This window comes from Trichosurus vulpecula, chromosome 8 (genome assembly GCF_011100635.1).
Source record: "Trichosurus vulpecula isolate mTriVul1 chromosome 8, mTriVul1.pri, whole genome shotgun sequence".
Lineage (NCBI taxonomy): Eukaryota > Metazoa > Chordata > Mammalia > Diprotodontia > Phalangeridae > Trichosurus > Trichosurus vulpecula.
The window spans coordinates 135,676,899-135,697,062 of record NC_050580.1 but is presented as its reverse complement, the minus strand read 5'-3'; positions in this window follow the sequence as shown (position 1 = coordinate 135,697,062).

The window sequence follows — 20,164 nt, the reverse complement described above, 5'->3', positions numbered from 1 at the left end:
CATGAAGGGATTCCTCCCTCTTTTTTCTCTCCCCCTTACTGCCTTTACTCTTTGATTGGCAAGGATTTCCATTGTTTACTGGCTGAGGTAGTTTCTGGGTATTTTCAATTTCCTTGATGATGTGACTTTTTGCTCCAGTTAAACTTTTCCAAATAATGGTAATAGTATTTTAGCTTTTGTTACTTTCTCATTTTTCATAGGTGACGGTTTGTTTAAATACCTTGGGGGTTGCTCTAATCATTTGCAATGATGTCTCAACTTTTTCCTTTCTTCTAATTTGCTATTCATTTTGATATCTGCTCCAAGCTGTGGATAATTTATTGTCGACAGGTCTTACATTTTCTTCTTCCATTTCTTAATCCTAAACCACATTTTCCATTTTTTTTTCACTCACTTCCCCTGTGCACATCTTTGCACAGAAGTCATCAAGGTCATGTTTACTTAATTTGGAGAATATTGTCTTGGTCTTTATAGAACTATACATCTCCAGCCTCTCCAACAGAACTTGGCAATAAGCTGCAATTATTTTCATGACATTTGTTTGCTTAGGTTCATTGTACATGGTGAGGTGAGAGATCAAATGTCTCATAAAATGGTCGCCTTCATGCACACATTGGCTCTATCTACTCTTTTTTTTCCCTTCACTTTCTTATGGAAAACCTGTGAGATGGTCTTCTACTTGGAAAATACTTGTGTTATAAAAGATGATAGGTACCCTTACTCTTCTGTTTGGTTTGTCGAATTAGTTCATATGCTAAACTATTGTTATTGTCTTCCATGTTTTTTTGCTTGACCACGCTATATAGTGATTGCTTAGTGAGGTGGTCTTTGAGCTCTTTCAGCCTTTTCTTGTGGACCCTATTCTGTTTTGGCTAAACTTTTCTAAGAAATGGTGATATTGAGAGTTGATGTCTTAATTTTTGTCTATTTCCCATTATTCAGAATCAACAGCTCATTTAACAATTCAGGTTGGAACTGTTTCAGCTGCTTGTGGTGTCTTCTCATCTTTGTTCTTCTCATTTAGTATTGATTTTGACTTTTGCTTTAATCAGTCAATGATCCGTCTGCATGCAGACAGTGCATTCTGAGGCTTTTCTAGTTTGCTAGAATATAGTTAATTTCTTGTTTTATAATTTCGTTTTTCATATGCCAATGCCACTTTTTCTAATGCAGTGGAATGAGTACAAGCCTCTGGCCTTTTAATTTCTTGATATTAAATCATATTTTCCAATGTAATTTTTTACTGTCCTCTTCCTGTGCTTCGAAGTCACTGAACATCAAGACATATATTGACAACCCAGAGGACCTTTCCAGCTTCTTTATGGAATTTCTCTAATTCTTCATCTGTTCCAATAGATGTTGATACATATACTACAACTGTTTTCCTGTTGGCTTATTTGCTTTCAGTTGGAATGGGCCTGCAATGTGAGATGATAAAGCAGCTAAAGCAGTAGTGCATTTTGTTGCCTATACATGAAAGTAAGTCAGCTCCTGTTATCCTCTCTGAAGAGAGCTGTCTTCTTCTCATTTAGTAACAACTTCTCTGTCTTGCTTCATTTATAGTGAGAATGTCAATACAAATGTTTTCTGGTTTTCAAGAAAAGGAAAAAAAATCATTGGCTAAAGAGAACAGTTAGCTTATTAGTTATTGAAATGTAACAAGGTTTTTAAATAAAGAAATCTTAAAATTTTCAAATACTCCTCAACAGTTCTGATGAGATGTTCTGTCTGGTGATACATTAACTCACAGGTCATTGGAGAAAGGAGGCAATTAAAAATAACAATGCTAAACTAATATTTTCAGGTAATCCAAGCTACATTACATGATCATTTGTATCCTCTGTGGGTATCTTCTAGCACTTCCTGAAGATACTTTCTGTGTATTTTTATGGACCTTAGAAAATATTAAAATGAGGGAAATGTTTTTGAAGTTTGAATTTTTCATTCTGCCCTGCTAATTAATTAGTACAGGGAAATGTGGTACACTCGAGGACAGTAATTATGAGGTTGGAAGTAGTTAATGTTGGAGTAGGGTATAGAATCCTGTATCTTTGAATCATATTTCTATATTGCCTTTGGTGCTTGCATGTTTTGAAACAAAATTTAAAAGTATACCTATAAAGACTCTGTGTAATATACTAGGTTGTGTTTTTTTTAAAAGTAAGTCACTTAAATTCTCAGAAATTCATTTTTCTGTAACTGTAAAATGAGAATCATAATACTTTCCACCTACATTTCTTACGGTGTTTTTATGGGAATCAAATGAGATTGGATATGCACTGGACCTGTGATTTTATTGGCATAAAATAGTCTCATATAAAGAAACTTCCTTTATTAATAAAAGAATCTACTTTGCAACCTATAGTCTAACAAAGTTGATCTAGTATTCAGAGGTTGAGTGACTTACCTGGAGGGTGTCAGAAAGGGGCCTTGAGCCTTATTCTTTTTGGTTCCATGTTGCTTCTACTTTGGGAACTAAATATATGTGTAAAGCACTATGTGAATGCTACTTGTTATTATGAAAGGGACATATTTTATGCATTTTTAAGTGTGCTATATCAGACAGAGGTGTGGCTTGATGGCTCAATGGATAGAACGTTGGGCCTGTAAGTCAGGAAGACCTGAGTTTAAATCTGCCCTCAGATACTTTACTAGCTGTGTGACCCTGGCCAAGTCATTTAACCTCTGTTTGCCTTAATTCACTGGAGAATGAAATGGCAAAGCACTCCAATAGCTTTGCCAAGAAAACCCTATGGACTACAGGGTTCACAGGGTCACAAAGAGTTGGACTCAGATGAATAATGGAGCAGCAACAATATCAGGTGGACTTTAGGTCTGTCATTCTTCTGTCAAAATTATGGCAATTTTTAATGACTGTATACTGACCCAATTATCTTTTGTGTGTGTGTGGGGGTGCAAAGAGGTCATGGTGGAGGAGCCAACGTATGAAAAGTGACAAGTTTTGTTCCATATGAAGCAAGAAAAAAAATCCCATAAGGTTTTTTTTTTAGTGGAGTATAATATGTTAAAAAGAACACTGTTTTCGTATCTTTATCAGTTTCATGAGTTGCTGTGGCCAAAAAGTCTTCTCCTGGTTGCCTGCCTTTTGATGATGAATCTCTCCATACACAGTGAGGCTGTTCCTTCAACAGAGGGCTCACCCTGTCACTGGCTCATACTTGAAGACTCTCTGGTTTGGTAGAAACTACTAGAACTTCTGGCCTAATCTGTCACAGTTGGGGGCGGAGGGGCTTCTGTTAAACTAACCATTGGGAATCTAGAGCTACGTCCACAACTAGTTGAATGCCATGCCTTCCAGTTCCTATTGGCCCTGCTCAAAAATGGGTAATCCTAGCAATCAATCAATCGATAAGTATTGACTGATATTGCTGTTCTGCCTGCTAATGTGTTGTGGTGGATGCTAATGAATTAATATTTCCCCTTCTAGCATGGTACTTGCATTTTATGTACCTCTTCTAGGAGATTCCTTAAAGCCAAAGGATACCAGAACCAGGTGGGGGAGATATTTTTTCAGCAACCAGATGTATTGGGACCCTTTCAAATCATGAGCCTCAGAAGGATGTTTACCATGTCTATATGTATAACTTGCATTTATACCTCACCTTTTTTGCAAGAATCGTAAACTGCAACATAAACACAGCTCTTCATGAAGACCTAGAGGGACCCATATCACTAAATGTCAAAACCCATAAGGCCAAAATATTAGAATGAAAATAAACATTCAGCAAAGTATCAAGATGCTTTCTCTAGAAGATTAGAACCTAAAACAGTCCAGGGTTTGATTAGATTTTTCATACTGTTCTTTTGGAATCATTTAAGGATAGCCAAATCCCATATGAAAGTAGTTTTATTTTGTACTTCAAGAATCTGTTATTTATATCCTTTGCTGATACAAATGTTGATGCAATAAATAATAATAATAATAACAGCTCATATTTATAGAGCACTTTAAGGTATATAAAGTGATTTATATATAGCTAAGTTGGACAGTGAATAGAGCCCTGGGTATGGAGTTAGGAAGACCTATCTCTTCAAATCTGAAGTTCAAGTCTGGTTCAGTACACTTTCTTGCTGTGCGACTCTGGCCAAGTCACTTTAATGCTGTTTTCCTCAGTTTTCTCATCTGTAAAATGGGTATTATAATAATAGCAGAGGATTGCTATGAGGATCAAATGAAATAATGTTTGTAAAAGTCTTAGCACAGTGCATAGCACATAGTAGGCACTGTATAACTGCTTATCCCCTTCCTCTTCCCCTTTATCACATTTGATCCTTATAATAACCCTGTGAGGTAGGTGCTACCTTTGTTAACATTTTATAGTTCAGGAAACTGAGGCTCAGACACCTTAGCAAACTCTTTCCAGGAGTTGTTATAGCCAGGGGAAGACAAGTCCACCACCTCTTATATCTTTATTTTTAGCTAGGCAGGTCCTTCGTGGACATAGTCCATTGCCAGGCTTACACTCTAAGTATTGTGACAGACCCTTTAAGGGCTTTGAGTCCTGTTGCCCAACTTTCAAGGCTGATTCTACACCATAAACTGGAATCGAACCAAATCTTTAGGGAAAATATATGTAAATAAAAATGGCATGTGGAAGAAGAAATATTTGCCCATTTTCCCTTGAAGTAATGTTTAGGAAAAAGAAAGAAAACCAACTGGTGAATTGAGATTTCTGGTTAGTAGGCTTCATATGCTCCTAGAATTAAAGCTTAAAGAACATTAGAGATCATCTAACAAAACTCTCTAATTTTAGAGATGAGGAAATGGAATCCTATGGAGATTAAATTTGCCCAAGGGTACATAGGTAGTAAGTAGCACAGCCAGGATTTGAATTCAGATTTTCTGAGTCCGGATCCAGGATTTAAGTGCTGGCCACAGAATGAATGCGGCACTGTGTTACAGGTAAATTAAGTCCTTACTATGCCAGGTATTGTGGTACACAAAAAGACAAAAGGACTAGGTGAAGGGGTACAAAATACAACATATAAACCAATCAGCATAATATAAGATAGCAAGTGATGGTGACATAGAAGAGACTTGGATGAAACGCTCAATGAATATTTGAGGAGGGAGAGAACACTTTGATCTAGGTGGTTTAGATAAGTTACAAGCAGCGTACTGGACCTGAGCTGAGCCTTGAATGAAGATAACCCATTCCTAAGCTGTTCTTGTGCAGAAGGGGAGGTAGTGACGGAACAGAATGGGATGAGAAGAGAGACAAAGGATGCAAAAAAGAGGGAAAAGTAGAAAATTTCAGTGAAATTTCAACATTTCCTACTTGAAATCAGAAAATTCAGGCAATTCTTATTAAAAACCCTTTGTTTATGGATATGCTATGTCTCCAAAACTGTCATTAGCAGTCCTGCCTTGTTATAGAAAGCCTGGTGAGAACTGACAGCTGTCAATCGGTTAGCCCCTAGCAACTGGCTAGCCAGTAAGGAAGTGGGAAGATTACACCAGGAGGGTCAAACCCAGATAGAAATGGGGACCAATAAACTATACATAAGCATATCTGTAGACCACATATTGACTTAGAAAACCACATATTAATATTGTTTTTGTTGTATTTTTATTTTAAAAATATTTTCTAATTGCATTTTAATCTGGTTCTGGACTTACTCATGAGTATTGTGGACTGCATGTGGCGGAAGGACCATGTGTTTGATGTGTCTGGTTTACACCAATGGACCACATCGTTTGTCTTCCTTATAGCATCTAGAAACTTCTCCTCCAGCTATGGTCTTATGTATTAGGAAATGTCATAGTCCCAATAATAACCTCAGACCCTAACTTTCTGTAGATGTGAAGGAGGCCAATGAATGGCTAAAAGGATTTGTGTGAGAAATTTTCATTCATCCTTAGAGAATCATCACCAAGCTCCCCAAAATTATCCTCACATAAAATACAGTATAGTAGGCAAGGCCCACTGAAGAGGAATAAAAACCAAAGTAAAAGAAAAGCAAACAAATCCTAATAAACCTGAGGGAATCTCTCACACTATGTTTTCTGATCAGTGGCAAGCAACTGAAAAAAATCTGATGGCATAATTAAGACGGGGGAATAGTTGGAGCAATAAATCCCCAAAGTCATACCAGTCGTGCTCTGGTTTTTGCCATTTGAGAATATGGTATCTTCTAGCTACTTGATTGGAAGACATTGTCATCTGCAATCTACCTTTTCAAATTAAATAAGCAATAAGACAATATTGTACTTATGATTTATGCCTCAGTCAGAAAACTAACTAAGGTTTTGGTATAATGTCCAAGTTTATCTCTTTTATTTTGCAAAGAGTTGATAAAATTCCATTCCTTAATAAGATCCCATATGCTTGGTGCCTGTTTGCGGCTGAATAGTAAATGGTCACAATTTTGAAATATGTATGTTTCCCTGACACTGGAGCAGAACTATTTTCTGTCTAGGAACTTTGTCATTTCATAGGGATTTCAGTATTTGTCTAAAATGCTTGAACTTGACAGGAAACAACCCAATAATACCAGTCACCCAGGGAGAAATATTTGTATATACAGAGGGAATTTAACCTCAAACATTTGGTTCACCTGTTCATGTGTGATTTAGATTGCTCCAGGCTCTTTGGCAGACTGAATGCTGACACCCTTTGAAGTTTAAAGAGACCTAGCAACTGGGCTTTAGAGAACATATTATGTTTTTCTTTCAGCCTGTCAATGAAACACTAGGTAGCAAAATGAAGCCCCCTGAAGATTTTTGAGAACTTGTAGGTAGGGAGATTCTGCAAGGCTCCCTTTCACCCAAGAGGGGCTACATGTGAGTTGCTGGTCTAATTGACTGATTGTAATGTACGACACCCAGAATCTGCTCCCCACGTGCTCCCTATGACAAGGACATGCCTTACTTTTATGAATAAGGAATTCATGAGAAAGTCAATTAATGTTAACAACCCATTTATGCCACTTTTAAGAACGTGATGGGCAATGACCAGTTTTAGTGATCAACTTAATAAAATGCCTCTTTTGTTTGAATTGTATTTGATGAAGGTAGGTGAAATGGGACTCAGGATGAAGTGGGAAGAGTTTTAGATTAGTGATCAGATCTGTCACAAGTCATTTAACTATTCTAGGCTTCAGTTGTCTCTTTTGTAGTGAAATGAAAGGTGGGACTAGATAATCCACATTAGAATATAAAATCCTAAGGCAGGATTGTTTCATTTTTTTGTACTTGTTTCCGCAGAGCATAACACAGTACCAAGCATATTGTAGGCACTTAGTAAATATTTGATTGATGGATAATATCTGAGACTTCTTCCAGCTATCATTCTTTGAGTCTTCTTATTTTGGGTCATCCTCAGGTTGATTTTTTGTTTTGATTTGTTTTTGGTCGATTGCGTGCATTTACTTTTTGAATGCCCATTAGGTATATAACATTGTAGAAAGACTAATGATATTCTCTGATTTGGAGAAATTTAAAATCCAAAGTCTTTCAATAGGGACTTCTATTTCAAAATGGCAATAGAGGGAGAAAGACCACAAGCTTAGAAAGTGAAACAAAGATAAAGTAAAACCATGAAACAAAAATGAAGGAAAATTTGTATTTTCAACAGTATGTTATTAGGGAGAGACAGCCTGGTATAATCCATTGGGAGTTAACTTTGGAGTCAGGAAGCTCTGGGTTCAAGTCCTGCCTTTGACACATAACGTAAAGTGGGGCCATGGACTAGTCACTTATCCTCTGGGTTGCTGAGGCAATTCTCTAAAACCCCAAGTCTTAGAAGCATTGCCAGGTACTAATGCATGTTATGGGGAGTTTCCTCATTTTGAGTTTCCTGTAGTAAAGAAATCAGAGGTCCAATGCATCTCATCATTGTACTGGGATTTCTTGGTGGGGAATAGTATTGGAAACAGGGTTCTAGTAGTAGGAAACATTTTTTATTAGCTAATCTATAGGCTTCCCTTGAAAAAGATCACAGGACAAGAGATCTAGACAGGAAGAGACCTCAGAAATGATCTTTCATTTTACAGATAATGAAAATGGAGACCCAGGAAAATAAAATACGTTGCCCAAAGTCATACAGATAACGTACTTGAGAGACTGAAGTTAAAATACTCCCTTCTCAGTGATATTTTTAATACCTTATCGTTCCTTCACCAAATACTTGCTGAGTACCTACTACATGCATGGATATGTACTAGGTATTCAACAGGGAATTTATACCATTTTGCTAAAGACAACTCAGGATATTATCTCAATAACACTTTTAAAAACATAATAATTGTTTCAGAACAATTTGTGTGGCTAATAGAGAGAAAATTTCAATTCACTGGGAAAAAAACTGATAGAAGTTGATTTACTTAGAACCTAAACAGAAATATTGCTTTTTTGTCCTAATATATGTCAAATCTAAGAGTGTGCTGGAGATAGCTCTAATTGGCTTGCAAGAGCCAATTGTTAAATTTTTAGCATGAACATTTACATCTCCTAAATCAGTAAGCACTGTAAAACAGGGTTTGGTTTATTGTTCTGCTGATTATATGAACTTAAAAAAGTAACAGAGAAATGCCAATAATGTAGATTAAACTTAAAAGTTTGTTGTACTTTACATTTTTTGGCGGGGAGGGAGTTTAACATTTACTAGCTCACTTCCTGGCTACTACCATTGTAGTATGTTATGATGGAAATAGTTCTTACAGTCTGTGGTTAATTCATTATTTTAGTATTGATGATGACACAGTATAAAATCAGACTGATCCAATTTCTTTCCTTAAGAAGGCTAAGATGTAATTGTTGTCTTCATGTTGCACTCATTATTTTAACAAAAACGAATCGTATGTATTTTAGTAATTTATATACCCATATTTTGAGTCAAAGAAAGATAAGAGTTGCCGCAAATATGTCTGAGAAGAGAAATTTCATGCTAAATTGGAGAAAAGTTTTGAAATAGGGATTGACGAGAAAGAAGAGCTTTATGTAGCAAGACATAATGGAATACATGGACTTCCGCAGGATAAAGAATTCCGGTTATTGCAGCAATATTTCCAAAGAAGCCTGAAGTGAAATACCATTAATGAAAGCAAATTAAGGATCATTTGTTTTCATGGACTTATGAGGAAAAACTAAAACAAGTTATGAACCCAATCCATAGATAAATTAGGATGTGCCTATATTAATGCCAAATAGTTTTGTAGTTGACCAGAGGGCAGATAATTTGCCTGTAGTCAACACTACTCATTCATCCATTCATGCAACAACTATTTATTAAACACCTACTTTGTGGAAATAACTCCACCAGGCAATAGATGAGATAAAAAATAATTTAACATGGATACTTGTGCTAATGAAGCTTATGACTCAACAAGAGGATATGACACCCCCAAGTATGAAATAGCTATACAGCAACTATCCAGATGTATCAATTATAGAATATTAAAGCTAGAATGGTCCTTAGAGATCACTGACATTTCTCATTTCACTGATAAGGAAACTGAGGCCCACAGAGATTAAATGATTTCCCCAAGATCTTATAGCTCATAAGTGGCAGGACCGAGATAAGAATTTGTGTGTCTTGACTCCCAATTGGTTTTGTGCTCTTTTCCATTAAGTCATCCTGTCCCTTATTTGCATAAGTGTAAATTTAATCCAAGGCTGATTAGAAGTATCTAGAATAGTTTACAAATGACTAAGTTGCACAATGGATAGAGCTCTGGGTCTGGAGTTAAGATGACCCCTGGGCAAATCATTTAGCCCTGTTTGCCTTAGTTTTCTCATCTGTAAAGTGAGCTGAAGAAGAAATGGCAAACCACTCCAGTATCTCTGCCAAGAAAACCCCAAATGGAGTCACAAAGAGTGAGGCACCATGAAATGAATGAACAACACCACAGATGATTAAAACAGTCCCTCTAGATGGAGACTAGCAAGTCAGCTCAATTTAGTTGGCAGAACAAAAGTTTTAAAGAGTAATTTTGTGTCATGGGAGGAAAACCCCCAAGTATTCTCCACTATGTAAGGATAGAGGAAGTATTTAATCTAGTTTAAAAAATGTGATAGGGTATAGCACCTGAGCACAGAGTGTGCTTGTTCCCATGTACTTCACTTAAAAGTTTACTGAGAATTTATTCTCCATATATACACCCTTAGTAGTAGTAGTAAAGCATGTAATAAGTAGTAAAGAATATACATATACATATACATATATACATATATATGTATGTATATATATACATATATACATATACATATATACATATACATATACATATATACACCCTTAGTAGTAGTAGTAAAGCATGTAATAAGTAGTAAAGAATGTAATAAGAGAAATGACCATCACTAACCATATTCTGGGGGAAAGTAGGTACCTTTGATACCAATATTTAGAGGGAGACTACGCAGTCAATTCAATCCAAATCAATTTGTCATTTAGTAAACACTTATATGCAAGACACTGTGGTATATACTGGGACCATAAGGACCAAAAATATTTCTGCCTTCGTGGAACTTAAAACCGAATAGACAGGATAAGATATACACGAATAGGTATTAGAAATAAAGAGATGATGATGACATGCTTTTATGTAATACTTTAAGGTTTGCAAAGCACTTTAAAATATTATCTTATTCTCTCTCACAACAACAATGGGAGGCAGGTGATATTGTCCCCATTTTGTGGGTGGGGAAGTGTCTGAGACTGGATTTGAATTCAGTTTCTCTTACATTCAGGTCCCGTGCTCTGTCCATGCTACCACTTATCTGCCCCATTACATAAGGTTGTATATAGTCACTTTCACAGCTTGTCGCACATTAATTCCTTTCCTTATACTCTATGTTATAGCTAAACTGATGTGCTTATTATCCCCAAACTCAGCATCCCATTTCTCACTTCTATGCTGTTGAACAAGTTGCTTCCTATTTGTCACTCCATCCTCTCCCTTCCCTCTAAGGACCCCAAGCTTCCTTCAAGGCTCGGCTCATACAACGTCTGCTGTTGGAGGTCTTTCCTGAGGCCTTCAGTTGCTTATGTTTTATTTCCTTTCCTCGATTTATCTCGTCTAGGTTCTATATTTAAAGGTTGTGCATATTGTTTTCCCATGTTAGAATGTAAGTTGATTGAGGGAAGATACTATCTTCCTTTTTTTAATTATATTTGTATCCTGCTTAGTACAATGCCTGGCACGTAGGAAGGGCTTAATAAATGGTTGTTTCCTTTCTTCCTTCCTTGAATGATCTTTTCAAGATAGAATTACCAGAAGCTGACAATTTATTAAATGTGAGGTGTCAGGGGTGGGGAAGAGTCAAAGATAGCTCAGATTTTGAGCCTGGATAACTGGGAAGATGCTGACTTATTACCATTGCCCAAAATACAGGGTGTCCCTAAAGTCTGGACACATAGGAAATATCATTGACATCTCATTAACTGTTTCACCAAAGACTCTGTGTTGTTCAGCGACTTCTTTTTCTAGGGTATGCTAAAGGAGAAGGTATACTCAATGGAAATCACAGATGCAACACACTTGATTGAATGCATAAAACGCATAAAGAGTGAATGTGCTAAAATTGACGGCAATGCGGAGTTACTGCATCGAGTTCATGTGAATCTTGCAAAGTGCATCAACCTTTGCATCACAAATGATGGAAATCATATTGAAGATGTTATTTGTTAATATTCCAATTAAATAAAATGTTGTTGAAAATTTCATTCATTTCATTTCTTGAAAATATGCATTTTTGTCCATGTGTCCAGACTTTAGGAACAACCTGTAGAGAAGTTTGCAAGAGGGAGAGATCTTGGGTGTGTTGAGTTTGAGTTGCTGGGTTGCACATTCAAGTGGAGGTGTCCATCAAGCCTTTGGAAATATGGAACTGGAACTCAGGAAAGAGCTGAAGGCTAAATTTATACTTAAACACTTTTGGAATACTCTATATTTGTTCATAGTTATTCAGCTTATAGAATGTGTCCTTCAGGGCTGGGACAGTGTTTTTGCCTTTGTATGCAGTGCCAAGCATATAGTATGCTCTTAATAAATTCTCATTGACTGACTCAAGATACTTCCACCACTGGCCATCACCGGTGTCTGGAGTTCTTCAAATTACTTTCATTTTTTTGGTCTTGTTGGAATGAGCAAGAGATAGCCAACGGACAACCCCTTTTTCCTCCATTGATATTTTCAGGACATCAGGAGAACTTAAGGAAGGCTCCTAGAACACTGGGCAGAGCACTTAGGGTGAATTTATGGGAGAAAATGAACACGAGTCACTCAGGATTTGTAATCTGCATCACTGTAGAGAATACCAACAGCAATGAGTTTATAGATCCATTTAAGACTGAGCATTTGATGAAGACATTATTAGAAATAGACTATAAAAATTTGAGAATGTTACCTGAGGTAAATAAGTAAGCATTAACATTTATTAGCCAACGTTCAGGCTGAATTCATCAGATAAGCACTTATCGTTTAATAGAAAGCTGGGCCCCCACCGTATGCAAATATTCAGAGACTTTCTCTGTGTATACTTGAATTAGTCCAGCTGCTTTCCCGATCTTTGCTCTCTTCAGTACTGTTTCTATTTCTTCTCTAAGCATCCTTGGGATTGTGTTGTTAGAGAACAAATGTTGTGGCTTCACTTCCCTCAGTTGTGAAAATAGTTTGCTTATAAAAAAAATTTGGAAATAATTTTCTATCCTGAGGCATAGAATGGGTATGCTGATAAATATTTGAGTAGCCCTTGGAGGCAGGGTAGGGGAGATGCATGTATGACACACTTTTAAGTTTAATCTGCATTATTAACATTTAGTCCAGCACTTTCTTAAGTCTAGGCAATCAGGAAAATAAATTAGGCTTTGATCTATAATGGTTGTCAATTTTAGAGGTGTAAATGCTCACAATGAAAATTTCACTATCATCAAGTTTTAGCATATCCCTGGCTGTAGGACTGATAGTTTTAATGGACTAAAGGGTGTGGGGGAACAGGAGAGGTATGGAAAAGCCCCAGAGTGAGGTACTGTAGTTGAGATGAGGCCTCTTCTGAATTGGGTATTGAAGTTGGGCTGAAGTTGGGCGATGTGTGGTTCCAGGTCAGTGGAAGTGGACAGATAGCATGAGTCTCCCATGCCTGGAAGAATGATACTAACCCATGGAATAGAAGGGAGGGGAAAGAAAAGGAGGACAGAAGAGCTTGTACAGGTCAGTATATTTGATAGAAAGGTGGAAAGGAGGATGAAAAAAAATGTTGATAATTTTTACAGTACCTCTCTGGCTCCATTACGGAGGATTTGGTCAAACTATGATGATTTTGTAATTCCCAAGCCAGACTTTTACAGAGCTCATCATTTCAAGGAGTAGAAACTTTATTCATTTATTTTTTTTGGAGTGGGGAAGGCAGGGCAATTAGGGTTAAGTTACTTGCCCAAGGTCACACAGCTAGTAAGTGTGTCAAGTGTCTGAGGCCGAATTTGAACTCAGGTCCTCCTGAGTCCAGAGCCAGCGCTCTACTCACTGTGCTACCTAGCTGCCCCAAGTAGAACCTTTAAAACCTAGACAGATCTCACACTTCTAAGATTTTAATTGAGAGGCAGCTGAGTGGCAAAGTGGGAAAACAACAACAACAAAACCTGTATGTGGAGTCTGAAAGACCTGAATTAAAATCCTGCCTCAGACACTTGCTAGCTGTGTGTGACTCTGGTTAAGTCACTTAACCTCTCAGCCTCAGTTTCCTCTGATGTAAAATGGGAATCTTATCAGCACCTACATCATAGAATTGCTATGATATATATACTAATATAGTGTCCTATATATATCAGATAATGTTGTTTTATAAACCTTAAATTGAAAAGTAATTATTAGCATATATGTATATATGTAGATATACACAGATATCCCCATTAGACTGTAAGCTGCTTGAGGGCAGGGATAGCCTTTGCTTCTTTTTGTATCCCCAGCATTTAACACAGTGCCTAGCACATAGTAGACAGTTAATAAATGTTTATTAATTGATATAATATATATGTATATGTACACACACATATATTTGTATTTATATTTATATACATATACACAGTCTCAGCGTACCTTTTTAGGTCTTTTTGTTATAACTCTTAAAGAACAAAGAAAGACCTGGGTGATGTAAATGAAATGCAAGTAAGGAGGAGAGAATACATTGGAGATATCATTCTGGGGACTGCTGAAGTCAAAACTGCATGTATTGATTTTCTAGAGGAATTAGGTGGGGGAAAGATAGGCTTTCAAAGTTGGTTAAAAAATGAACTTGTCCTTTCTAAGGCCTAATTAAGACCCTCTGTCAGAAACCATAAAAAGAACTGTATGTAATATCACTGGGGACAATGAAAGCTGTTGGCCTCATCCTCCGCATTTAATAGGATGTCACAATTCAAAGAAGTTGTCTTTTTTTTTAAAAGCCCAACTCATTAAACTATAGCTGAGTGACCCTCCCAGTCTTATACCTGTAACATATTTGGATTCTAAATTCATGTTATTGATTTATTTCTGAGACAAGGAGGTTGCCCTTAATGTTGACGAGTACAACTTCTATTTCAACTGTGGCACCACTAATGGGCGCTGCTGCTTGATAAAGCTTTATTGCATATATTTTTACACACACGTACATACATACACATACACACATATATAAACATATACGTATAGCATATATATATATAAATCTATCTATCTATCTATCCATCTATCTATCTGTCTGTCTATTCTCCAAATAATCTGGGGCAGGGGAAACTAAAATTCTAACCTTAAAGCATAATATTTGAAAAATTCAAAGCTAAACTGTGTTTTCAGTTATATACATGTACATACGTAAACATAAACACATACACACACACACATATATATGTATGTGTATATATATATATATATTTTTTTAAATTTCACAGATACAGTAACCTAGACCAGCAAGGAGACCCTGACAACATATGGATGCAATATGGGTAAGAAAAGGCATGATGACAGAAAGCAGTTATAATCTATTCCAAATGGACCATCATCTGGATATCTGAAATGCCAATCCTGTAAATAGTCTTCCTTGTCTCATAGGATGTTAGGTAGAGGTGAATGCAGATGAAAGGCAACACTTATATCAAGAAATGGTGGATAAGACAAATTTTAACCCCTAGAAATTTTTACGTTGTCAGATTCATTCAACTGCCTGTTTTCTATAAATACTCAAGCCGAAATCTTTAACTTTTCCTCTATACAGTACCCTCCAGGAACTCTTTTTTAATCATAGAATTTTAGAGCTTTATGGGACTTGAGAAATCATCTAACTGAGTCTTCTCACTTCACAGGTGAGCAAAATGAGACCCAGAAAAGTTGAGAGATTTACTCAGACTTAAAAAGCTACTTAGTGGCAGAGCAAAGACTGGAAACTAGAATTCCTGACTCTTAATCTCCTACTCTTTCTATTTAAACTACATTGCTGTTCAGTAGAGTTGAGGGCTAGGTAGTGAATTGATTCCTTGATAACTGCTTTTTTTGTTTGTTATTTTGTTTTCAATGTGGTTGTTGTACACAAACACTGGGAGTATTTGGTTCCACTGCCTCTCTCCCCACAAGGGTGGTGGGACTCTCGGTAGTGAAAATTCCTGTTCTCTTAAAGAGATGATAACCAATCTGTGAACTAAGAGATCAGACTTATATTTTTATCTTAGGCATGCAGAGTTCAAAGGACATGCCCAGAGTCACACAGTGATTGTCAGAAGCTGAATTTGAACTCATACCTTGACCTACCACTCGACACTGCCTCAATGTGCTTGTTGAGATATAATAAACAATGAAGAAATAATCAAGTAGGTAGTCTTGGTCCTCAGCTTTAAAGTTTATGCATTGACTATACAAATAGTATCGACTCAGTTACAAGACTATGTTTCTTAAGGACAGAGACTGTCAGTCATCTTTGGGTCTTCCTAAATATAGTAGTAGGTGTTTAATGAACATTTGCTCTTGCCTAAATATTTACTCTTGATGGATCCTGTAAGGAATGTTACACAACTCCAAATGAATGTTGAAAGTGCTTTTTAAAAAAAATTGGGCCAGGGAACTCACAGGAAAATAGAAAAGGAAAAGTCATTACTTTGTGGAACCCATAAAGCAGAGATGTCAAACGTGTGGCCCACGTGCCTACAACACTCCTGGATAAGGCCAACAGATTAAAATGTAATTGGGAAAGAGTTAACAAAATAAATAAAAGTACAATAAAACATAGGAAACATTTTATTTTAAAACTAATGCAGCATGCAGGCTATAGGGATCTTTATGTATGGATTACTGACCCCCGTTACTATCTGAATTTGTCACTACTTTTATAAAGTAACTGTAGCCTATTATTTGGGCAAGATTTATGAAATGGTGAGAACTAGGATTGTACATTCCTGGATGTTATATATTAGAAATGAAGAATTGAGGAAAGTCAGGAGATAAATTTAGGAGTAAAGGACCGGCCACGAGTGTTCAGACAAAAGTATTTTTTTTTCTGCCTAAGCCTATTTTCTTCATTTTCTATATTGCAGACGCATCACAATCCTTTCTTGAATCTGATTTCTTTTTACAAGAAAGACAGTAGTTACTGTATTTAGTATGAGGGGTTCCAAATATGGGAATTTTAAAGTTTTTTTGTAATTTCTTTTTTTTTGGAGGGGGAAAGGTAGGGCAATTGGGGTTAAGTGACTTGCCCAAGGTCAACACAGCTAATAAGTATGTCAAATGTCTGAGGCCGAATTTGAACTCAGGTTCTCCTGACTCCAAGGCTGGTGTTCTACTCACTGCACCACCTAGCTGCCCCCCCCTCCTTTTTGTAGTTTCTTGCCTTTTTATTTGTTTGTTTTTCAGATTGGGCTCAGATTATTCTACATGTTGCAGCATAACATTGGTTTTCCATCTTATTACACACCAGAAGCAGACCTAGTGAAGGGCAAGAATATTTTTGTATGCTCATCATCAAATCCAATTCAAAGTTTCCTAGAACTCTACAATTTTAAGTTGCAATGAATTTTAGAGATCATCTAACGCATGGATTTTTAATTGGTTTTGATGGGCTACGGATTCCTTTGGCAGTCAGGTGAAGCCTTTGAACCTCTTTTGAAGTTCATAAAATAAAGTATATAGAATCAAGTATAAAGGACATATTAGAGAATATATACTTAGAATTTATAAAGTATATAGAATTATAAAGGAAACCAATTATGTTGAAATATAGTTATTTATGTATCTATCACCTAACAAATTCCTGGACCCTAGGTTAAGAACCTCTGGCCTGTTGAATTCCGTAATTTTACATGTGAGAAAACAGACACCTAGAAAAGTTGATTAACTTTTCCAAGGCCACACAATTAATGATAAAAACTAAAATGCTATTATTTAATGTTACTGTTTAGAATAATTGTATTCGAATAGAACTTACCATTGGGAATCATTTAATCCACAGAGATTAAATGATTTCCCCAAGCTCATACAGCTCATAAGTGGCAGGACCAAGATTTGAATTTGTGTGTCTTGACTCCCAATAGGTCTTGTGCTTTTTCTGTTAAGTCATCCTGTCTCTTATTTGCATATGAGTAAATTTAATCCAAGGCTGATTAGAAGTATCTAGAATAGTTAAAAATGCTAGTTATTTTTTTTCCATTGATGTATTTCACATCTTTTGTCTTTTTACAAAATAAACCCCTGTCCTCTCATGTAACAAATAACAAAATTCAAAGCAGCAAGCTACGTTTCTTTTCCTCCACCTCGGAATCAACACATACAATCAAACGTATGCAGTATGTGCCGGAGAGATATCAAATCAGAGAGAATGACTCCCATGAAAAATAAATGACAATTTTCAGAAGAAAAATTATGGGAACTTTAAAATATTTTATCATTTGGTGCACTTTTCCATTCCCTGGAAATAACACAACAACAACAAAAGTGCTCTTGTCGGCTACACTTTGGAGCAGAGTACAGATTCCTGAGCTGCAAAACAAAATCCCAAGCAGAACAAAGAGATTTGCATTCTAAGTGATGCAAAGCAGCCAACAGTGTTTTAATGTTCTGTTTGGTCTGTGATGTCTTCATCAGGCAGTCAAAGGAAGTGTCTGTGGCAGCAGCAGGTCCCCAGGAGCCTGTCAAATTCCGTTTCCATGGTATTCCTTCAGGCAGCACCATAGGCAGACAGTGCTGAAACGGGCCCCTGCAACCTGTTTTGAACAGTGTCTCTGATGTAAGGCCCCAGAGCGGGCATCAAACTAGCAACAAGCAGCAAGAAAATAACAATTTTGCTTTTCACAGGTGTCAGAACTGCAAACAAAGGGCTGTTTATAAAAGATGCAACACCCCCTTTTTGTCAGCGTTAATGGTTTAAAGTCAGGCAACTCGTTGTCAAGTTAAGAAAGCATTTTGGAAGGGACTAAGGCTTCTGCAGGGAAACGCTTCCCAAAGATTTATAATTGTTTCTTTTTTTGATGGTCTTAAATGCACTTGTTAATGTCTGGTCTGGTTGGCCTCTTCTAATTCTTAAAGTATACCAACCAATTTTTAATTATATCATTATACTGAAAAAACTCTGAGAAAGGAAGGTTCTTTAAAACAAACATTTATCATTTGCTCCCCCCTTTTTCCCACAGTTAACTGAATTGTCAGTTAGTTGGTATGACTTAAACTAAATTCCCTTCTCTGTAAATTCTAAAAGTTCTGAAGCACAGAATCAAGTTTATATTAGAAAATTTGAGCAGAATAACAAAAAAAAAATGTCATTTGGAAGGGATGTTTGACTCCTTGTGGCAATCCAAGCAAGAACTGGATAAGACAAATGGTATTACAGTAAATTCCCATTTATCCAAAAAGCCTTTAATTTAATATTCTGACACAGGTGCTAAATAGACTTAATTCAACAAAATAAATTTAATGAAAAACTAGGTTGGACAATTTTGATCTTTGATTACTCAAAAGACCTGCCAGGATCTTTGCTAACAACATTAATATCATTGTATGATACTGTAGGGGAAAAATTGATTCTATGAGTTTTCTGGTTTGTTTGGATTCTGGGAAAATGGAACATTTTTACTGTCTGCTAATTTGCGTGTACAGATATGGGGCTTTGTAAGTATCCTTAAGGCATTTCCTGCCCATGCATATGCTTTGTCTCTCAGACTAGATTGCAAGGTCTTTGAATAATATAATAACAGGGTTGATTCCAAAAGGAAGACAGAGAATCTTCAAGGCATGGAGTTCTCCCAAGAGATAAGGTAAGGTAAGATTTGGGCTACAGTGGAGAGACTTTAGTTATTGATCTAAGAGCTTCCTCCCTACATGGGTGGGTATGGAGAAACATAAGCTGGCTCTGTCACCTTTCTCTTTAAATTAAATTCTTTGGTGCGGTAGCTTGATGCAGTGGAGAGAACTTTGGATTTGTAACCAGAAGATCTGGGTTTGAATTATGGCTCTGATTTCCATGACTTATGTGAACTCAGGCAAAGCTTTTCTTTTCCTGGCCTCATTTTCCTCTAAATAAAATGAAAGAATTGGACTACATGATTTATAAGGTCCCTTGACTTGATAAACTTTAATTTTATGAACTAACCTGGTAACTCCTGAAGCCTGGGCTTACTTTTTCTTTCTGTTGTATCTATCTACATCACTTGGTATGGTACCAAAATTGTTCAGAAGCATTGTTGTTCTCTTCTTTGACTCGAAAGTATTCTAATAATATAATAGCTAGCACTTAGGACATTGTAAAGTTTGCAAAGCACTTATGTATGTTAACTATTTAGTCCTCACAATAAACCTGTGAGGTGATCACTATTTGTTATTATCTCTTTTTTTTGTAGATGAGGAAACTGTGGCACAGACAGGCTGAGTGATTTGCCCAGGGACACACCATTAGAATGTATCTGGGGCAGGATTCCAAGTGAGGTCTTCCTGTCGCCAAGTTCTGTGACTTCTCCATTGCTTTCCACAAAAACCTAATCCAAGACTCCAGGTCTTGGGCAGATAGGATAAGCAGACAGACTCTGAGCAGATAGGACACAACGAGTTTATTGGCCCAAGATAAGCAGGAGGTGGGTTTGTAGGCTGTGAACACTGAAAGGTAAAGTATCTTGCAACAGATTCCCAAGGGCAGGTAGAGGTAGAAATGGATATGAAGTGGAAAGTAAAGAAAATTTTATTGCAAGAA